The 21,578-nt window shown below is 45.0% G+C and overlaps 1 long non-coding RNA gene across 1 annotated transcript; it reads right to left on the bottom strand.

Moving 5' to 3' along the window:
* Positions 1-9,092: 9,092 nt before the first annotated feature.
* LOC143818255 (uncharacterized) lies at positions 9,093-20,474 on the bottom strand. Its single transcript, XR_013224417.1, has 3 exons — positions 20,363-20,474; positions 20,119-20,265; positions 9,093-10,084 (listed from the first exon to the last, which is right to left on the bottom strand). It is a non-coding gene; the product is annotated as an uncharacterized LOC143818255 (long non-coding RNA).
* Positions 20,475-21,578: the final 1,104 nt, after the last annotated feature.

Below are 21,578 nucleotides of genomic sequence, written 5' to 3'. Positions count from 1 at the left end.
ATTAGCTGCCATCCATCCGACAACGGCTTCAATTTGGTTTTCACGCAGCAGCGGTGTACGGCGCTCTGACACAAAGCTGCGCATGAATGACTGTTGCCTGGTGAAAGTGGGTGCTGATGAGTCACCGGTGCCCGCAGCAGGCACAGAATCCCCACGTCCCCTCCTTGCTCCGCGCCCACGCCCACGTGCCTTACTCACTGCCTTCTTCATCTTGGTTGACTGATAAAGATAAGCAGAAAAGTACTAACGGCTTTGTGTGCTTATTCCTGAGCAACTCCTCCTAACAGGTATAAGAAACACTAATTTTCTAAAGTGTGGACTAGACTTTAATATGAGCTAATGTGGCCTACACAAATGTAAAGTGGTGTAACTGGTGTGTTTGGTGAACTTTATTATTTATTTATTTTTTGGGGGCTGAACTGACAACGGATAGAGCTGCAGTCACACGGAGACCGTGCAGACAGACGTAAACGGCGCTGCAAGGCCCAAAAACCCTCCTCTACGTTATCCTATGTAGTGTTTTTCCACAAGTTAGCTGGAGACAGGTGGAAAGACACTAATAGGATTTTTTGGAAAAAATGTGCAGCAGCCTGCACTACTTAAAACAAAATGAAAATTGATTTGGCGGTATGACGCAGTGAAGAACCCTGAGCTGGAGACAACCAGGCTATGGCTGCTCACAGACTACAGGGCGAGCTGCAGTCACACGGAGACCGTGCAGACAGCCGTAAACGGCGCTGCAAGGCCCAAAAACCCTCCTCTACGTTATCCTATGTAGTGTTTTTCCACAAATTAGCTGGAGACGGGTGGAAAGACACTAATAGGAATTTTTTGAAAAAATGTGCAGCAGCCTGCACTACTTAAAACAAAATGAAAATTGATTTGGTGGTATGACGCAGTGAACAACCCTGAGCTGGAGACAACCAGGCTATGGCTGCTCACGGACTACAGGGCGAGCTGCAGTCACACGGAGACCGTGCAGACAGCCGTAAACGGCGCTGCAAGGCCCAAAAACCCTCCTCTACGTTATCCTATGTAGTGTTTTTCCACAAATTAGCTGGAGACGGGTGGAAAGACAGTAATAGGATTTTTTTGAATAAATTAGCAGCAAACTACACTACTTGAAAAAAAAAAAAAAAGAACAGTATGAGGCAATGAACCACCCTCCCTGAACTGAATACAACCAGCTATGGATGGCCTATGTGGCTGCACTCAGACTAGAGAGTGGGCTGCACTCACACACACACACACACACACACACAGACCTTGCAGATCGCTGTGAAAACAGCGCTACAAGGCAAAAGCAAGGTGAATAGTAGGTGAACACAGCGGTTGCTAAATTAGCCTTTGGAAAGCACAAAGAAGCAAATCGCTATCTCTAAACTGTCCCTCAGTCAGCAAACAGCGTCCTGTCACTAACTGAATTCACAGCAGAGTGATCGCAAAATGGCGCCAGCAACTTTTAAACTGCATCATGACATCATTTCAGCAGCCAATCACAGCCTTGCCAGTAGTTTCATGCCCTCCATGCTAAACAGGATGTGCCCACACTTGGAATCATTCTCATTGGCTGAATTTCTGCATTTTGAATCTTGGAACTTCCGATTCCAGTATCCGATACGCGGCAAGTATCGGAATCCCGGTATCGGAATTCCGATACCGCAAGTATCGGCCGATACCCGATACTTGCGGTATCGGAATGCTCAACACTAGTAGCAAGAAAAAATGGACCTCAAAGTTTGTTGTGCAATTTCTCCTGAATATGCCAATACCCAGTATGTGGTGGAAAACTGCTGTTTGGGAGCACAGCAGGGCTTGGAAGGGAAGGAGCACCATTTGACTTTTGGAATGCAAAATTTGTGGAATCAATAGTGGATGCCATGTCATGTTTGCAGAGCCCCTGAGGTACCTAAACAGGGAAACCTCCATCAAATGGCCCCATTTTGGAAACTAGATCCCTCAAACAATTTCTCTAGATGTCTGATGAGCACCTACAACCCTCAGGAGCATCACAAAAGTTTGTATTCTAGAGCTGTCAAAATTAAAAAGCACATTTTTACCACAGAATGCTATTTTAGCATTTTTTTTTTATTTTCACAAAGGTTGCAAGAAAAAATGGCCCCCAAAATTTGTTGTCTAATTTCTCTTGAGTATGGATGATGTAAGGATGTAACAGGGTCTGTCAATGGCAAAATAATATCATATGCATAAAACAACATGATATTAAGCCACACTCCTGTTTTAACTCTAGATAAGTTATGTTCTCTAATGGCTTGAGCCAAGGCTTCCATGGATAATGTTACAATAAGGAGAGATATAAAACAACCCTGACTGGTTCTGTTGGCAATGAATAACTCTTCTTACAGAGATTAATTTATAATGAGTAGATTGAGGGGCAGAGTATAATTGCAGGAATACCTCTATAAAGGGTTCCCACAAAGCCCACCCTTCCTTGTACACAGAATGTATAAGACTAGTTAATGTGGTTAAAAGGAATCCGTCACCCTCTTGGGCGTGTGTGTCTTCTTTTATTCTTTTATGGTAATGAGTTCTTCTGGGCTCTGAGGTGTGCGGTGTCTGGAATAAAACTCTGCCTCCGCAGAAACATTAAGGCCATGTTCACACATTGCGGTTTTTACCGCGGAACCGCAGCGATTTTGCCGCTGCGGGTCCGCTGCAGTTTCCATTGCGTTTACATTAACATGTAAACCTATGGAAACCGCAAACCGCTGTGCACATGCTGCGGGAAAAACCGCGCAGAAACGCAGCGGTTTATATTCCACAGCATGTCACTTCTTTGTGCAGAACTGCAGCGGTTCTGCACCCATAGACCTCCGTTGTGAGGGTCAAACCCGCAGAAAAACCCGCAGATCAAAAAATATCTGCGGGTTTTATGCGGTTATGGGTGTAGAAACCGCTGCAGCAGGAAGTGCGGGGAAGCGGGAGGAAGTGCGTGGGCGGAAGTGCGTGGGCGGAGTGTGGTCCTGTATTCCGAAGTGACTGTCAGCATGGAGGCATATCGTCGCATGGGGATCGATGTCGGTCGTTTGATCGATTTGGTATGTATGTGTGTGTATCTGTGTATGTGTGTGTGTCTGTGTATGTGTGTGAAGTCTGTGTGTATGCGTGTGTGTGTGTTCCCATGCGACGATAGTGCCACCCAATTGTGCTAAGTCGCCGTATGGGATTACTACTCCCATCCGGTATTAGGATGGGAGAGTTGTCCCTGTGTCCGGCGACTTAGCACAATTGTAAGTAACACAAAACACAAACACACACAATACACATACAATAAATGTAACATACATGACACACAGTACATATAACATAGAGTATATACTCACCATACAGCACACTGGTACACAAAGCCCTCGGTCCCCTAGGGAAAAAGTCCAAAAAAAATAAACCAAATCCATACTCCCTGTCCGCAGAATCCAAAACCGAGTGTCCCACGCTGATCGCTTGCTCTCCGGCGATACACTGCCAGGAGCGGAGCTCCTAGCAGTGTATCGTGTACTGTTCCAGAGTTCAATGGTGCCGGCATCTCTATTTACGGCACTACAGGTGCGTGTGAACTTTCCCACGCTGTAGTGCCGTAAAGTGAGAGTACCAGGGTCAATGACCGCCGGTAAACTCTCGTTCATGCGCAGTAACACACTGACAGGTGCCGGAGCACCTGTCAGTGTGTTGCAGCAGCCGTGGAGAGCAGACACATCTCCGGATGTGTCTGTTCTCCTTGGCAGATCGTCGTGGGACACTCGTTATGGGATTTCTGCGGACAGGGCCAGGTAGTATGAATTTGGTTTGTTTTTTTATTTCTGTTGCAGGTCGAGGGTCTTCAGATGGATTGAGAGTGCAATAAAGGGTTTGTCAAAAAGTGTGTCTTTATTTCATTAAAATATTTTTTCTAGTGTCTGTGTTTTTTTAAAAAACCTTTAATAGGATTAGTAATGGATAGGCGTCTTATTGACGCCTATCCATTATTAACCGGGCTTAATGCCACCTTACAATAGCAAGGTGGCATTAACCCCTCATTACCCCATATCCCACCGCTACACGGGAGTGGGAAGAGAGGGGCTAAGTGCCCTTTTCTGGGGCGGCTGCGGGCTTCTATTTGTAGCCAGGGGGGGGCAAATATCCATGGCCCCTTTCCTAAGCTATGAATATAAGCCCACGGCTGTCTGCGTAGCCTTTCTGGCCTAAAAATATAGGGGGACCCCAACACTTTTTTGGGGGGGCTCTCCCTTTATTTCTGAGCCAGAAAGGCTATGCAGACAGCTGTGGGCTTCATATTCATGGCCTGGGAACAGCCAGGGGTATTTTAACCCCTTCCCAGGCCAAAAATATTGGCCCACAGCTGTCTGCCTAGCCTTTCTGGCCTAAAAATATAGGGGGACCCTACGCAATTTTTTTTCTGGGCCCCCTATTTTTTTGAGCCAGAAAGGCTATGCAGACAGCTGTGGGTTAATATTCATAGCCTGGGAACAGCCAGGGGTATTTTAACCCCTTCCCGGGCCACAAATATTGGCCCACGGCTGTATGCCTAGCCTTTCTGGCCTAAAAATATAGGGGGACCCTATGTAACTTTTTTTTGTTGGTCCCCTTATATATTTTTTTCCCTTTAAATAGGATTATGGATTTGTGTCTTATTGACGCCTCTCCATTATTAACCGGGCTTAATGCCACCTTACAATAGAAAGGTGGCATTAACCCCTCATTACCCCATATCCCACCGCTACACGGGAGTGGGAAGAGAGGGGCTAAGTGCCGGAATTGGCACATCATTTTGATGCGCCTTTTCTGGGGTGGCTGCGGGCTTCTATTTGTAGCCAGGGGGGGGCAAATATCCATGGCCCTTTTCCTAGGCTATGAATATAAGCCCACGGCTGTCTGCGTAGCCTTTCTGGCCTAAAAATATAGGGGGACCCCAACACTTTTTTGGGGGGGCTCTCCCTATATTTGAGAGCCAGAAAGGCTATGCAGACAGCTGTGGGCTTCATATTCATGGCCTGGGAACAGCCAGGGGTATTTTAACCCCTTCCCAGGCCACAAATATTGGCCCACGGCTGTCTGCCTAGCCTTTCTGGCCTAAAAATATAGGGGGACAAAAACACTGTTATTAGTGTTGGTGTAGAGATTAGGGTTATGGTTTTGAAAGCTATAGTGTTTAGTGTAGAGTGTCTTGCAGGTTGCAAACAAGCAGTGGCACCGGCAATCCTGAGCTTATCGTGAGCCCACCCAGCAACACATGTTGCCACACGGCCCGCACAGGATTGACGGCGCCAGAGCTTGTTTTTAAACAACGACACACAAACGTGTTTATTGGTGTTTGTGTTTTTTGTTTGTCCTTGGGTTCATGTAGGGGTTACTTTTAAATATATTTCAACTTTTGAAAACCATTTCTGTAACATTACTTGGTCGTTCAATATAGTATGAAATGACACTATTGTATTCATTGTAGGTTCGTGATTATCCGGCCCTGTGGGACCCTTCTGATGAGTCTTACAAAGATAAATATTTCCGTGAGCTAGCATGGACCAAAATTTTGCGTGACATGTTTCCGGAATGGGACAACTATCCAGGGGCAACACAACTGCAAATTGGTAATTATAATTAAATTTAGTTAGAGAACATTGATTTTATAAAAAATTTACTTTGTTTATATCTCTAAAAAATCCTTGATTTTTATAAAAAAAAAAATTGTAGAAAAAGATGTGAAGCAAAGGTGGCGCTCCGTCAGGGACAGGTTTAATAAGTTCATAAATACCTGTGCTAGAAGTGGCTCATCACCGAGTAAAAAAACCTTCCCATTTAGCGACGAGCTCCAATTCCTTGTCACCAGCCGGACATTGCGGAGGTAATTTAGAATCCACAGATATACATGGTGCGTGTTTCCATGTGCAATTGCACAGTTGGCTGTGTATTCAACCCTGTGTCCTGCCACCGCGTTAAACACGCTGCATCAAAATGTGATAGTATAGTGAAGACAGGATTGTCATAAATCCCGCCAGCACTATGCTTCTAAATACAAAGGTGTCATACCTACCCTACTTTACCACACATGCGTTGTGTGTCTTGACACCACTTCCTTTTCTATTAAACTTGCATTGGTGCTTCCACTCCACAAGATTATTTATATATAATATGTGGTGATTAGTGTTGAGCGATACCGTCCGATACTTGAAAGTATCGGTATCGGAAAGTATCGGCCGATACCGGCAAAGTATCGGATCTAATCCGATACCGATACCCGATACCAATACAAGTCAATGGGACACCAAGTGTCGGATGGTATCCTGTATGGTTCCCAGGGTCTGAAGGAGAGGAAACTCTCCTTCAGGCCCTGGGATCCATATCAATGTGTAAAAGAAAGAATTAAAATAAAAAATAGGGATATACTCACCCTCCGACGCAGCCTGGACTTTATCGCCGTAACCGGGAGCCGTTGTACCTAAGAATGCGCGCTTGAAGGGCCTTAGATGAGGTCACTGCGCTCTGATTGGTCCGTAGCGGTCGCGTGACCACTACGCGACCAATCACAAAGCAGTGACGTCACCTAAGGTCTTTCAAGCGCTTGAAATACCTTAGAAGACGTCCGCAGCTTCTGATTGGTCGCGTAGCGGTCGCGTGACCGCTACGCGACCAATCACAAAGCAGTGACGTCTTCTAAGGTATTTCAAGCGCTTGAAAGACCTTAGGTGACGTCACTGCTTTGTGATTGGTCGCGTAGCGGTCACGCGACCGCTACGGACCAATCAGAGCGCAGTGACCTCATCTAAGGCCCTTCAAGCGCGCATTCTTAGGTACAATGGCTCCCGGTTACGGCGGTAAAGTCCAGGAGCCGCCGGAGAGGTGAGTATATCCCTATTTTTAATTTTAATTCTTTATTTTACACATTGATATTAATCCCGATACCGATTCCCGATACCACAAAAGTATCGGATCTCGGTATCGGAATTCCGATACCCGCAAGTATCGGCCGATACCCGATACTTGCGGTATCGGAATGCTCAACACTAGTGGTGATAATGCATGACTTACATGAAAACACGCGTTATCACTACACAAGCAAAGTAGTGGACCTAAATGTTGAAGTAGCAGCCTATTTGCTGCATGTAAAACTTTGCTCCTTCGCAGCCTTCTAAAATTTTATATATGTTCTGTTTTTTCTCACAGGACGGAAGGAAACATGTCAACAGCTGATGTGGATGAAAGCGACACAGAGGATGGAGCAGGCAGTTCCTCTGGAGCGGGAGGGACCATCTCTCCATCCATTACCACAGCTTCTGCTGCATCCACATCCGCTTCAGCAGCAGCTGCATCCACATCTGCTTCAGCAGCTGCTGAAGCATCTGGTTCCGCAGAAGCTGTGAGAGTGGAGAAGAGAGCTGCCTATCCGGTGACAGCAGAGAAAAGAAAAAAAAAAGCAAAGAAGAACAATGATGATCAAACAGTGCAAATTGCCACGGACACCCTTGATTTATTAAAAAAATCTTCTTGCGACGACCATTGTGATTCTTTTGCATTGACTGTAGCAAGGAAGACTCGCTCACTGCCACCGGATAGGCAGTCTCTTTTAATGTCTATGGTCCAGATGTCCCTCACTGCTCTGGAGGACCGTGCTCCAATTGTGCCTTATAACGAGGTTCTGATGGGGGTGTTGGGACTGTTCAGTGTTGTGAATTCCATTCTCGGACTCCCTCCTGTGGTCATGAATGGTACTTTGGTTAGTTCTGCTCTTGGACTCCCTCTGGTGGCTTTGAGCAGAACTGCTGGTCACTGAGGTTGGTTTTGTCAGCTGCTCTCGTTTGTTGCTATGCTGGCTTCCCTATTTAACTCCACTCAGATCGTTACTTCATGCCAGCTGTCAATGTTTCAGTATTGGTTCAGATCTCTCTTGGACTTCTCTGAGGACCTGTCTACTCCAGCAGAAGCTAATTCTTTGCTAGTTCATTTGTTGTTACTGCTTCCTGAATATATTTCTTAGTACTGCTAATTTCTAGTCCAGCTTGCTATCATGATATTCCCTTGCTAGCTGGAAGGTCTGGGGTGCAGAGTGGCACCTCCACACCGTGAGTTGGTGTGGGGAGTCTTTTTGCTTACTCTGCGTGGTTTTTTGTAGTCTTTTGTGCTGACCGCATAGTTCCCTTTTCTATCCTCTGACTATTTAGTGAAGTCTGGCCTCCTTTGCTAAAACCTGTTTCATTCCTGTGTTTGTGACTTTCCTCTTAACTCACAGTCAATATATGTGGGGGGCTGCCTTTACCTTTGGGGAATTTCTCTGAGGCAAGGTTAGGCTTCTATTTCTATCTTTAGGGGTAGTTAGCACTTAGGCTGTGAAGAGGCGTCTAGGGAGAGTTAGGTACGCTCCACGGCTATTTCTAGTGTGTGTGATAGGAGTAGAGTTTGCGGTCAGCAGAGTTCCCACTTTCCCAGAGCTTGTTCCGATTACTAGTTTACTCATCAGGTCATTCCGGGTGCTCCTAACCACCAGGTCCATAACAGTTCAGGCCCCGACATAGAACACCGGAACCACCTGCAAGACCACAGTATTTGTGCAGCAGTCAACAAGGCAGTTATGCAGAGAGAGGAAGTAATCAGCAACTGGGACCAAGTTCTCACACAGACCCTACAAATTACGTGTATTCTCCAGATTACACATATCTGCATTAAAATGAAAATTGGCTAATGCTCCAGTTGCATGTTGCCTTTACAAGGGGCTGTTTACTTTCTTTCAAATTGAAAAATGTATTATTAAATTTACAAATATTTTGTGTTTGTTAAAATAAAGTTGTTTTTCAAAAATTATTCTCTGGTTTTTAGACAATGGGGACAAGGCCTCTGTGTCTGACGCTGTCCTGGGTATATGGGCACTGGATTATTGGTTTGGGGGTTGTGTTACTGTTATGTGTTCACTGCAGTATGAGATATAGAATAGTTAATTTATGAAAACACCCCCCTTTTGTTTGAGCTACAAAGAAACAAAAGAAATTAAGCCCAAAAAATGTTTTTATTTAAATTACAACAAAAAATTTTTTGGGGTTACATGACAAAACATTTTTTTAAACACAATTGTGTTGATTGTTGTCGATTCTGATTCATCGGGATCTTGACTTGTTTTCACAACAGTTTTCAGCGATGTCGGCAACTTTGTTTGGAGGGTCAGTGTAGATGCATCCTTCTCTGCTGGTCAGGCTGCCCAACACCAGCACAGGAGTATTTCCAGTGCACGGCACCTTCTGGACTCATGAAGTAGTCAGTGAAGGATTCTCTCACACGCACACCCGAGTTGGACGGCCTGCCCAGACCCCCGTTGACCACTGGATTAATTACTGGCTGCTGGTACTCCACATCTACGTCAGTGTTGTACTCACGAGCATAGTTGTGGAGTACACAGCAAGCCTTAATCACAGCGTCAACGGTGTCTGTGTCCAACTGGATGGCAGTGTGAAAGATCCTCCACTGACTAGTCATGATCCCAAAGGTGCATTCCACATATCTGCGTGCACGACTCAGCCGATAATTAAAAATCCTCCGTCAGGCATCCAGTCCCCTTTGTGGGTATGGGCGCAGCAGGGTTGTTGTTAAGGGAAACGCCTCATCCGATACCATCACAAAGGGTACTGGATGTGTGGAACCCGGCAAAGGTCTTGGGGCTGGGAGCGTTCCGCCATCTTGAAGAATTTGCATCCCAATCTGTGATGTTCGCAACACCCGAGAATCCCCAGTACTACCATAGGCACCAACATCAATGGCAACAAATTTGTAATGGGCATCAGCCACCGCCATCAGGACCACTGAAAAATACTTCTTATAGTTAAAGAAGCGTGATCCTGATCGTGGTGGCTGCTGAACCCTTACATGTTTACCATCGACTGCACCTATGCAGTTTGGGAAATTGGCCACAGACTGAAAGCCTGCTGCAACCTGCAGCCAAGTCTCCTCGGTTGGGGAAGGCATCACCATGGGCTGCAACTTCTGCCAGATGACGGTACATGTACACCTCACAATGTTAGAGATGGTAGATTTACCAACCCTAAATTGGAGGTGCAGGGATGTATAGCTCTCTCCTGTGGCCAAAAATCTGCAAAGAAAAATTTAAGTAAACATGTCACAAGTTAAGGCCGCTATAATATGCGTCCAGCACCATTCATGTGTTATGTTAAGCATTCAATAATGCTGGCATTAACACCCGGCACAACAGAAAGGGTGTAAACAAACTAAAAAAAGGCCTGATGGGACTTGTGCACACACACATACGAGATATGACCGAGTGTTGAATGCTAATCCCCGGACCTGCTGCATGCACTCCGTTGTGGAGCGTGCGGCTCCATGTATTGGTATGTGGGTGCACACTCCACTCCAGAGTGCAGGCGGAAGGGCCGGGGATTACCATGCGACACTTGGCCGTATCTCACGTGTGTGTGTGTGTGTGTGTATGTGTGCTCCCCGTCCAACAAGAGGGGTGGGTGTGTGGGCGTGTGTGTGTGCAAGCAAGAGAGAGAGGGAGAGAGACATCTAACGCAACTGTGGGCTGAATTATAACAACACGGATGGCTTGCAGGGATAAAAGCACTACAGTAGGCGCAGTTACACGGTGGCATGTGATGCAGTCAAATCCCATTCTTCCCTGATGGTGCTGAAATCATGCACAGCAGGGGAGAATGATGACAGCATCTTCATCACCACCCACCGATCGCTCTAATCACATCTCTAGGGTGTGTAACCTCCGATCGCAGTTGTTCTTTTGCTGAATACGCCACCTGTAAGTAACACAAGACCTTCACAACATAAAAACCATTATAGTCACCTCAGGATCCGCCGATCAGTGCCGCCGGAGACAGCGTGAGGGCACATCACGTGCACGCGGTCACATGACCGCAGCACCGACAGGCCCCACAGCGCATGCGCCGGCCGCATCAGATCAGGCTGCACTCCCAGCGGTGTAGGAGCTCACACGCGATCACGTCAGAGGGAGGGAGGGGCAGGGAAAACCCCGTCCTGCTCCACACCCCTGAGTGACGTAGTGCAACCCCTCGCTGCACGGGAGGTGTAGACCCAGCCAACTCCATGGCAATCAAGATAGTTGGCGACTTGCCATATGGACAAAGGGGAAGGAAAAAAGAATAATAAAACAACAGGGGAAAGGAGGCATTATGTGAGTAGACCGGACAACAATATAGCCCCTCAGAAAAAAGGGAGAAATTTTGTATTAAAAGTCCCAAAAAGGGCACAGTGAACACAATAATAACAACACACATATTAACCCCTTCCCGACATTTGACGTACTATCCCGTCGAGGTGGGGTGGGCCCGTATGACCGCCGACGGGATAGTACGTCATAGCCGATCGGCCGCGCTCACGGGGGGAGCGCGGCCGATCGCGGCCGGGTGTCGGCTGCATATCGCAGCTGACATCCGGCACTATGTGCCAGGAGCGGTCACGGACCGCCCCCGGCACATTAACCCCCGGCACACCGCGATCAAACATGATCGCGATGTGCCGGCGATGCAGGGAAGCATCGCGCAGGGAGAGGGCTCCCTGCGGGCTTCCCTGAGCCCCCCGCAGCAACGCGATGTGATCGCGTTGCTGCGAGGGTCTTACCTCCCTCCCTGCCTGCTCCAGACCCGGATCCAAGATGGCCGCGGATCCGGGTCCTGCAGGGAGGGAGGTGGCTTCACAGACGCCTGCTCAGAGCAGGCACTGTGAAGCAGCCTGCACTTCTCGCAGATCGGTGATCTGTCAGAGTGCTATGCAAACTGACAGATCACCGATCTGTATTGTCCCCCCCTGGGGCAAAGTAAAAAAGTAAAAAAAAAAATTTCCAAATGTGTAAAAAAAAATAAAAAAAAATATTCCAAAATAATGAAAAAAAAAAAAAAATATTATTCCCATAAATACATTTCTTTATCTAAATTAAAAAAAAAAAACAATAAAAGTACACATATTTAGTATCGCCACGTCCGTAACGACCCAACCTATAAAACTGCCACACTAGTTAACCCCTTCAGTAAACACCGTAAGAAAAAAAAAAAAAAAACGAGGCAAAAAACAACGCTTTATTACCATACCGCCGAACAAAAAGTGGAATAACACGCGATCAAAAAGACTGATATAAATATCCATGGTACCGCTGAAAACGTCATCTTGTCCCGCAAAAAACAAGCCGCCATACAGCATCATCAGCAAAAAAATAAAAAAGTTATAGTCCTGAGAATAAAGCGATACCAAAATAATTATTTTTTCTATAAAATAGTTTTTATCGTATAAAAGCGCCAAAACATAAAAAAAATGATATAAATGAGATATCGCTGTAATCGTACTGACCCGACGAATAAAACTGCTTTATCAATTTTACCAAACCCGGAACGGTATAAACGCCTCTCCCAAAAGAAATTCATGAATAGCAGGTTTTTGGTCATTCTGCCTCACAAAAATCAGAATAAAAAGCGATCAAAAACGGTCACGTGTCCGAAAATGTTACCAATAAAAACGTCAACTCGTCCCGCAAAAAACAAGACCTCACATGACTCTGTGGAGCAAATGTGGAAAAATTATAGGTCTCAAAATGTGGAGACGCAAAAACTTTTTTGCTATAAAAAGCGTCGCTGGTTTCACACTTCCGTTTTTGTCTGCAGCGTTTTTTGCACAAAAAAACGCATGCGTTTTTTCCCTATATTTAACATTGAAAACGCATGCGGTTTTTTTGTACGCGTTTGGTCGCGTTTTCAAACGCATGCGGTTTTTTTCTGCATGCGTTCATTTTCAGAAATACAACCTGCAGTATTTTCTTGCGTTTTTAAGCACATGCGTTTGTTTGCGTTAAAAACGCATGCATTTTTATCGAAAAAAACAGAAAACACACTGAAAAGCCACCCACCACCATCAAGGTGATAAAGGGATCCAAACCCTAACCCTAACTCTACCCCTAACCTCACCCCTAACCGTTTAATGAACATTTTCTGACAGTCATAGTGCCACGTATTTCAGTGCCACGTATTTCAGTGCCACGTATTTCAGTGCCACGTATTTCAGTGCCACGTATTTCAGTGCCATGTATTTCAGTGCCACGTATCACGTATTTCAGTGGCACGTGTTTCAGTGCCACGTATTTCAGTGCCACGTATCACGTATTTCAGTGCCACATATTTTAGTACCACGTATTTCAGTTGCACGTATTTCAGTGCCACGTATTTCAGTGCCACGTATTTCAGTGCCACGTGTTTCAGTGCCACGTATTTAAGTGCCACGTATCACATATTTCAGTGCCACGTATTTCAGTGCCACGTATTTCAGTGCCACGTATTTCAGTGCCACGTATTTAAGTGCCACATATCACATATTTAAGTGCCACTTATTTAAGTGCCACGTATTTCAGTGCCACGTATTTCAGTGCCACGTATTTCAGTGCCACGTATTTCAGTGCCACGTATTTCAGTGCCACGTATTTCAGTGCCACGTGTTTCAGTGCCACGTATTTAAGTGCCACGTATCACATATTTCAGTGCCACGTATTTCAGTGCCACGTATTTCAGTGCCACGTATTTCAGTGCCACGTATTTCAGTGCCACGTATTTCAGTGCCACGTATTTAAGTGCCACATATCACATATTTCAGTGCCACTTATTTAAGTGCCACGTATTTCAGTGCCACGTATTTCAGTGCCACGTATTTCAGTGCCACGTATTTCAGTGCCACGTGTTTCAGTGCCACGTATTTAAGTGCCACGTATCACGTATTTCAGTGCCACGTATTTCAGTGCCACGTATTTCAGTGCCACGTATTTCAGTGCCACATATTTCAGTGCCACGTATTTCAGTGCCACGTATTTCAGTCACGTTTAGGGTTAGGGTTAGGGGTAGGGTTAGGGCTAGGGTTGGAGGTAAAGTTAGGGTTGGGGCTAAAGTTAGGGTTTGGGCTAAAGTTAGGGTTAGGGTTTGGATTACATTTACGTTTGGATTAGGGTTGGGATTAGAATTATGGGTGTGTCAGGGCTAGGGGTGTGGTTAGGGTTACCGTTGGGATTAGGGTTAGGGGTGTGTTTGGGTTAGGGTTTCAGGTAGAATTGGGGGGTTTCCACTGTCCAGGCACATCAGGGGCTCTCCAAGCGCGACATGGCGTCCAATCTCAATTCCAGCCAATTCTGCGTTGAAAAAGTAAAACAGTGCTCCTTCCCTTCCGAGCTCTCCCGTGCGCCCAAAAAGGGGTTTACCCCAACATATGTGTTATCAGCGTACTCGGGACAAATTGAACAACAACTTCTGGGGTCCAAGTTCTCTTGTTATCCTTAGGAAAATAAAAATTTGGGGGGCTAAAAATCATTTTTGTGGGAAAAAAAGATGTTTTATTTTCACGGCTCTGCATTATAAACTGTAGTGAAACACTTGGGGGTTCAAAGTTCTCACAACACATCTAGATAAGTTCCTTGGGAGGTCTAGTTTCCAATATGGGGTCACTTGTGGGGGGTTTGTACTGTTTGGGTACATCAGGGGCTCTGCAAATGCAACGTGACGCCTGCAGACCAATCCATTTAAGGCTGCATTCCAAATGGCGCTCCTTCCCTTCCGAGCTCTGTCATGCGCCCAAACAGTGGTTCCCCCCGACATATGGGGTATCAGCGTACTCAGGACAAATTGGACAACAACTTTTGGGGTCTAATTTATCCTGTTACCCTTGTGAAAATACAAAACTGGGGGCTAAAAAATCATTTTTGTGAAAAAAAAAAAAGAATTTTTATTTTCACGGCTTTGCGCTATAAACTTTAGTGAAACACTTGGGGGTTCAAAGTTCTCAAAACACATCTAGATAAGTTCCTTGGGAGGTCTAGTTTCCAATATGGGGTCACTTGTGGGGGGTTTGTACTGTTTGGGTACATCAGGGGCTCTGCAAATGCAACGTGACGGCTGCTGACCAATCCATTTAAGTCTGCATTCCAAATGGCGCTCCTTCCCTTCCGAGCTCTGTCATGCGCCCAAACAGTGGTTCCCCCCCACATATGGGGTATCAGCGTACTCAGGACAAATTGGAAAACAAATTTTGGGGTCCAATTTATTCTGTTACCCTTGTAAAAATACAAAGCTGGGGGCTAAAAAATCATTTTTGAGAAAAAAAAATATATATATTTTCACGGCTCTGCGTTATAATCTGTAGTGAAACACTTGGGGGTTCAAAGCTCTCAAAACACATCTAGATAAGTTCCTTAGGGGGTCTACTTTCCAAAATGGTGTCACTTGTAGGGAGTTTCAATGTTTAGGCACATCAGGGGCTCTCCAAACGCAACATGGCGTCCCATCTCAATTCCAGTCAATTTTGCATTGAAAAGTCAAATGGCGCTCCTTCCCTTCCAAGCTCTGCCATGCGCCCAAACAATGGTTTACACCCACATATGGGGTATCAGCGTACTCAGGACAAATTGCACAACATTTTTTGGGGTCCAATTTCTTCTCTTACCCTTGGGAAAATAAAAAATTGGGGGCGAAAAGATCATTTTTGTGAAAAAATATGATTTTTTATTTTTACGGCTCTGCATTATAAACTTCTGTGAAGCACTTGGTGGGTCAAAGTGCTCACCACACATCTAGATAAGTTCCTTAGGGGGTCTACTTTCCAAAATGGTGTCACTTGTAGGGAGTTTCAATGTTTAGGCACATCAGGGGCTCTCCAAACGCAACATGGCGTCCCATCTCAATTCCAGTCAATTTTGCATTGAAAAGTCAAACGGCGCTCCTTCCCTTCCAAGCTCTGCCATGCGCCTAAACAATGGTTTACACCCACATATGGGGTATCATCGTACTCAGGACAAATTGTACAACAACTTTGGGGGTCCATTTTCTCCTGTTACCCTTGGTAAAATAAAACAAATTGGAGCTGAAATAAATTTTGTGTGAAAAAAAGTTAAATGTTCATTTTTATTTAAACATTCCAAAAATTCCTGTGAAACACCTGAAGGGTTAATAAACTTCTTGAATGTGGTTTTGAGCACCTTGAGGGGTGCAGTTTTTAGAATGGTGTCACACTTGAGTATTTTCTATCACATAGACCCCTCAAAATGACTTCAAATGAGATGTGGTCCCTAAAAAAAAATGGTGTTGTAAAAATGAGAAATTGCTGGTCAACTTTTAACCCTTATAACTCCGTCACAAAAAAAAATTTTGGTTCCAAAATTGTACTGATGTAAAGTAGACATGTGGGAAATGTTACTTATTAAGTATTTTGCGTGACATATGTCTGTGATTTAAGGGCACAAAAATTCAAAGTTGGAAAATTGCAAAATTTTCAAAATTTTCACCAAATTTCCATTTTTTTCACAAATAAACGCAAGTTATATCGAATAAATTTTACCTTTAACATGAAGTACAATATGTCACGAGAAAACAATGTCAGAATCGCCAAGATCCGTCAAAGCGTTCCAGAGTTATAGCCTCATAAAGGGACAGTGGTCAGAATTGTAAAAATTGGCCCGGTCATTAACGTGCAAACCACCCTTGGGGGTGAAGGGGTTAAAAACAAATATACAGATTTAAGACACCACCTAGAAAAGAAGGGGATTTAGGAAATACATATCTGCAAGTTATATTCAATGTTCAGCCCTTTTGGTTGTAAAGTCTCCAAGGTGGAGATCCACCTCAGTTCTTTCTGTTTTAGCAACTTCATCCTATTCCCACCCCTTCTCAAAGCAGGAACCCCATCGATCACTCTGAATCTGAGTTGATTAACAGAGTGTCGGCATTCATTAAAGTGTTTAGGAACTGGTAACTCAAGTAGCTTAGTTCTTATGGTGCTTTTGTGCTTACTTATACGCGCTCGAATCTCCATAGTAGTCTCCCCTACATATATCAGTCCACAGGGACACACTATTGTATAGATTACATAACTAGAAGAGCACGTATATCGATCTCTGATCAAAAATTTTTTCCCGGTTAGAGGGTGGAAAAAACTGTCGCCCTTCAACATGTTACCACAGCAAGCACAGTTGAGACAAGGAAAATTGCCCATCCTGGGTGGACATAAAGTCCTTTGGAGGGCAACCTTCCTAGTCCCAACGTCAGACCTTACCAGCTTGTCCTTTAAGTTACGTCCCCGCCTATAGGAAAGAATTGGTCGTGAATGAAATTCCTCGATCTGTGGTAACCCTCTATTCAAAAGGCCCCAATGTTTATTGAGAATATTGGAAATCCCCCCACTCGCTGGACAATAGGTAGACACAAAGGGGATCCGTTTCTGCATTTCCCTATTTTTTTGTGTTTGTAATTCCCCAACCGTCAATTCGGTCACCCTATTTCTATGAGACATCACTTTCTTTTTGGGGTAACCCCTACGTATAAATTTATCACACATCTCGTCCAACCTAACATCGCATATGTCATCATCAGAGACAATGCGACGAACCCGCAGCAATTGGCTCCAAGGGAGTGAGTCCATCATCCTCCTTGGGTGATGACTACCATACTCAAGAAGGCTATTTCTGTCTGTTGCCTTCACAAAAAGGTCCGTACAAAGCTTCTCATCTTGTTTATATACCATAGTATCTAAGAACTGAACTCTATCCATTGAATGTGTGATAGTAAATTTTAATTGTGGATGCACATTGTTCAGTTCAGATAGGAAATCAAAAAGGTCATTCTGTGTCCCCTCCCATAAATTTATGGGAGGGGACACAGAATGACCTTTTTGATTTCCTATCTGAACTGAACAATGTGCATCCACAATTAAAATTTACTATCACACATTCAATGGATAGAGTTCAGTTCTTAGATACCATGGTATATAAACAAGATGAGAAGCTTTGTACGGACCTTTTTGTGAAGGCAACAGACAGAAATAGCCTTCTTGAGTATGGTAGTCATCACCCAAGGAGGATGATGGACTCGCTCCCTTGGAGCCAATTGCTGCGGGTTCGTCGCATTGTCTCTGATGATGACATATGCGATGTTAGGTTGGACGAGATGTGTGATAAATTTATACGTAGGGGTTACCCCAAAAAGAAAGTGATGTCTCATAGAAATAGGGTGACCGAATTGACGGTTGGGGAATTACAAACACAAAAAAATAGGGAAATGCAGAAACGGATCCCCTTTGTGTCTACCTATTGTCCAGCGAGTGGGGGGATTTCCAATATTCTCAATAAACATTGGGGCCTTTTGAATAGAGGGTTACCACAGATCGAGGAATTTCATTCACGACCAATTCTTTCCTATAGGCGGGGACGTAACTTAAAGGACAAGCTGGTAAGGTCTGACGTTGGGACTAGGAAGGTTGCCCTCCAAAGGACTTTATGTCCACCCAGGATGGGCAATTTTCCTTGTCTCAACTGTGCTTGCTGTGGTAACATGTTGAAGGGCGACAGTTTTTTCCACCCTCTAACCGGGAAAAAAATTTTTGATCAGAGATCGATATACGTGCTCTTCTAGTTATGTAATCTATACAATAGTGTGTCCCTGTGGACTGATATATGTAGGGGAGACTACTATGGAGATTCGAGCGCGTATAAGTAAGCACAAAAGCACCATAAGAACTAAGCTACTTGAGTTACCAGTTCCTAAACACTTTAATGAATGCCGACACTCTGTTAATCAACTCAGATTCAGAGTGATCGATGGGGTTCCTGCTTTGAGAAGGGGTGGGAATAGGATGAAGTTGCTAAAACAGAAAGAACTGAGGTGGATCTCCACCTTGGAGACTTTACAACCAAAAGGGCTGAACATTGAATATAACTTGCAGATATGTATTTCCTAAATCCCCTTCTTTTCTAGGTGGTGTCTTAAATCTGTATATTTGTTTTTAATATGTGTGTTGTTATTATTGTGTTCACTGTGCCCTTTTTGGGACTTTTAATACAAAATTTCTCCCTTTTTTCTGAGGGGCTATATTGTTGTCCGGTCTACTCACATAATGCCTCCTTTCCCCTGTTGTTTTATTATTCTTTTTTCCTTCCCCTTTGTCCATATGGCAAGTCGCCAACTATCTTGATTGCCATGGAGTTGGCTGGGTCTACACCTCCCGTGCAGCGAGGGGTTGCACTACGTCACTCAGGGGTGTGGAGCAGGACGGGGTTTTCCCTGCCCCTCCCTCCCTCTGACGTGATCGCGTGTGAGCTCCTACACCGCTGGGAGTGCAGCCTGATCTGATGCGGCCGGCGCATGCGCTGTGGGGCCTGTCGGTGCTGCGGTCATGTGACCGCGTGCACGTGATGTGCCCTCACGCTGTCTCCGGCGGCACTGATCGGCGGATCCTGAGGTGACTATAATGGTTTTTATGTTGTGAAGGTCTTGTGTTACTTACAGGTGGCGTATTCAGCAAAAGAACAACTGCGATCGGAGGTTACACACCCTAGAGATGTGATTAGAGCGATCGGTGGGTGGTTACTATGACAACCAAAGCAACAACGCTGTGATTGGTCTGCGGTGCGCACAGCGGACCCGTCCCTATTGAATGCAGTGAATTTTGTATATTTTATGCGAGTTTCACAATGTATTGCTTATAATGTGGTGTAGATTGGTGTCACACATGTATTTTTTGTATTTATTTATGTAATTGTATTAAGGCTGCCCTCTATTTGTGATTGGTGCTGGTTGTGGCTCCACACTATTTAAGGCGGTCAGGTGTTGTATATGTTATACTTGATAAAGGCCAATATGGCCGAAACGTTGTATATATCTATGGCAGAATAAAGACTTCTTTTTGATACCACTTTTTTCACCTGGAACGGATGCTGCTTCTTTTTCTACAATTGTGAGTACTGTTCAGTTTGGATCCTTGAACTTTGGAGCGTGCATCCTAACACTCTGGTGCTGTTGGTTAGACTTGTTTACACAGCATCTTCATCACCGTCCGCCAGAGAGCATCGATTCCTGTAACGCTTGTCATGCAGAGGACATCAATGTGTGTTCTCAATGTGCACGTACGTGGAACACTATGTGGCACGTGCAAATGTTATCAATTTGTCATGTCAGCGTGTTTTGCCAACGGACACACGGCCGCCCAAAACAAGCTGACATGTGCATAGATGAGTGGGTCAGTGTCTCCAGGAGATATGAAAAATGTAATCACACATACTGGACACAGAGACATGTGAAATAGAGACCTAACGACATTCCAACAAAAAAATTTGTTACTTACCGCAAGGTGATAAGCAGCCTTTCCTCTGCAGAGATGGCCTTCCTCATAAAAGTGTCATGCAGTGTCAAATGGGGTGCCAGGATGGTGAGCAGTCTGTCGAACGCCAGAATCGATAGCCGACAAAAAGATAGAAATTTGTCCGGATATCTGAAAATTGTAAAAGACACACAAAAAAAAGGGTTACTTCACATGTAAAACGTTAGAAAAAAAAGTTAAATTTGTCTTTCAATATATTTCAACTTACCTCCTCAAGTCATTGTAAAGGACATAAAAGTGCCCCTTCTGTGTGCGCTCTGCTACAAGAGGGTGCACCCACATTCTTTTCTGTGCACGCCTTCTCTGCCGCCGCTGCCTCTAAAATTAAAAAAAAAATATATATATTGTTTAAAACTAGTGTTGAGCATTCCGATACCGCAAGTATCGGGTATTGGCCGATACTTGCGGGTATCGGAATTCCGATACCGAGATCCGATACTTTTGTGGTATCGGGAATCGGTATCGGGATTAATATGAATGTGTAAAATAAAGAATTAAAATAAAAAATAGGGATATACTCACCTCTCCAGCGGCTCCTGGACTTTACCGCCGTAACCGGGAGCCGTTGTACCTAAGAATGCGCGCTTGAAGGGCCTTAGATGAGGTCACTGCACTCTGATTGGTCCGTAGCGGTCGCGTGACCGCTACGCGACCAATCACAAAGCAGTGACGTCACCTAAGGTCTTTCAAGCGCTTGAAATACCTTAGAAGACGTCACTGCTTTGTGATTGGTCGCGTAGCGGTCACGCGACCGCTACGCGACCAATCAGAAGCTGCGGACGTCTTCTAAGGTATTTCAAGCACTTGAAAGACCTTAGGTGATGTCACTGCTTTGTGATTGGTCGCGTAGCGGTCACGCGACCGCTACGGACCAATCAGAGCGCAGTGACCTCATCTAAGGCCCTTCAAGCGCGCAATCTTAGGTACAACGGCTCCCGGTTACGGCGGTAAAGTCCAGGCTGCGTCGGAGGGTGAGTATATCCCTATTTTTTATTTTAATTCTTTATTTTACACATTGATATGGATCCCAGGGCCTGAAGGGGAGTTTCCTCTCCTTCAGACCCTGGGAACCATACAGGATACCGTCCGATACTTGGTGTCCCATTGACTTGTATTGGTATCGGGTATCGGTATCGGATTAGATCCGATACTTTGCCGGTATCGGCCGATACTTTCCGATACCGATACTTTCAAGTATCGGACGGTATCGCTCAACACTATTTAAAACACAACACTGAGAAAAATATATCAAACATGCCTGGAAAGCAATGCGGAATATGTAAGTTAACGTGTCCACGTTCAGGATGGCCGTCGTTATCATCGGAGCGCCAAAGCCGCTCTGTGCAAAGCCCCACCCCCTTCTGGGACGCGATGATGCCAGATGTGTTCATTGTACAAATCCGCGATCATCGCACCCCACACAT

The sequence above is a fragment of the Ranitomeya variabilis genome, chromosome 3 (assembly GCF_051348905.1).
Source record: "Ranitomeya variabilis isolate aRanVar5 chromosome 3, aRanVar5.hap1, whole genome shotgun sequence".
Lineage (NCBI taxonomy): Eukaryota > Metazoa > Chordata > Amphibia > Anura > Dendrobatidae > Ranitomeya > Ranitomeya variabilis.
This window is presented reverse-complemented; position numbering and strand designations above follow the sequence as displayed.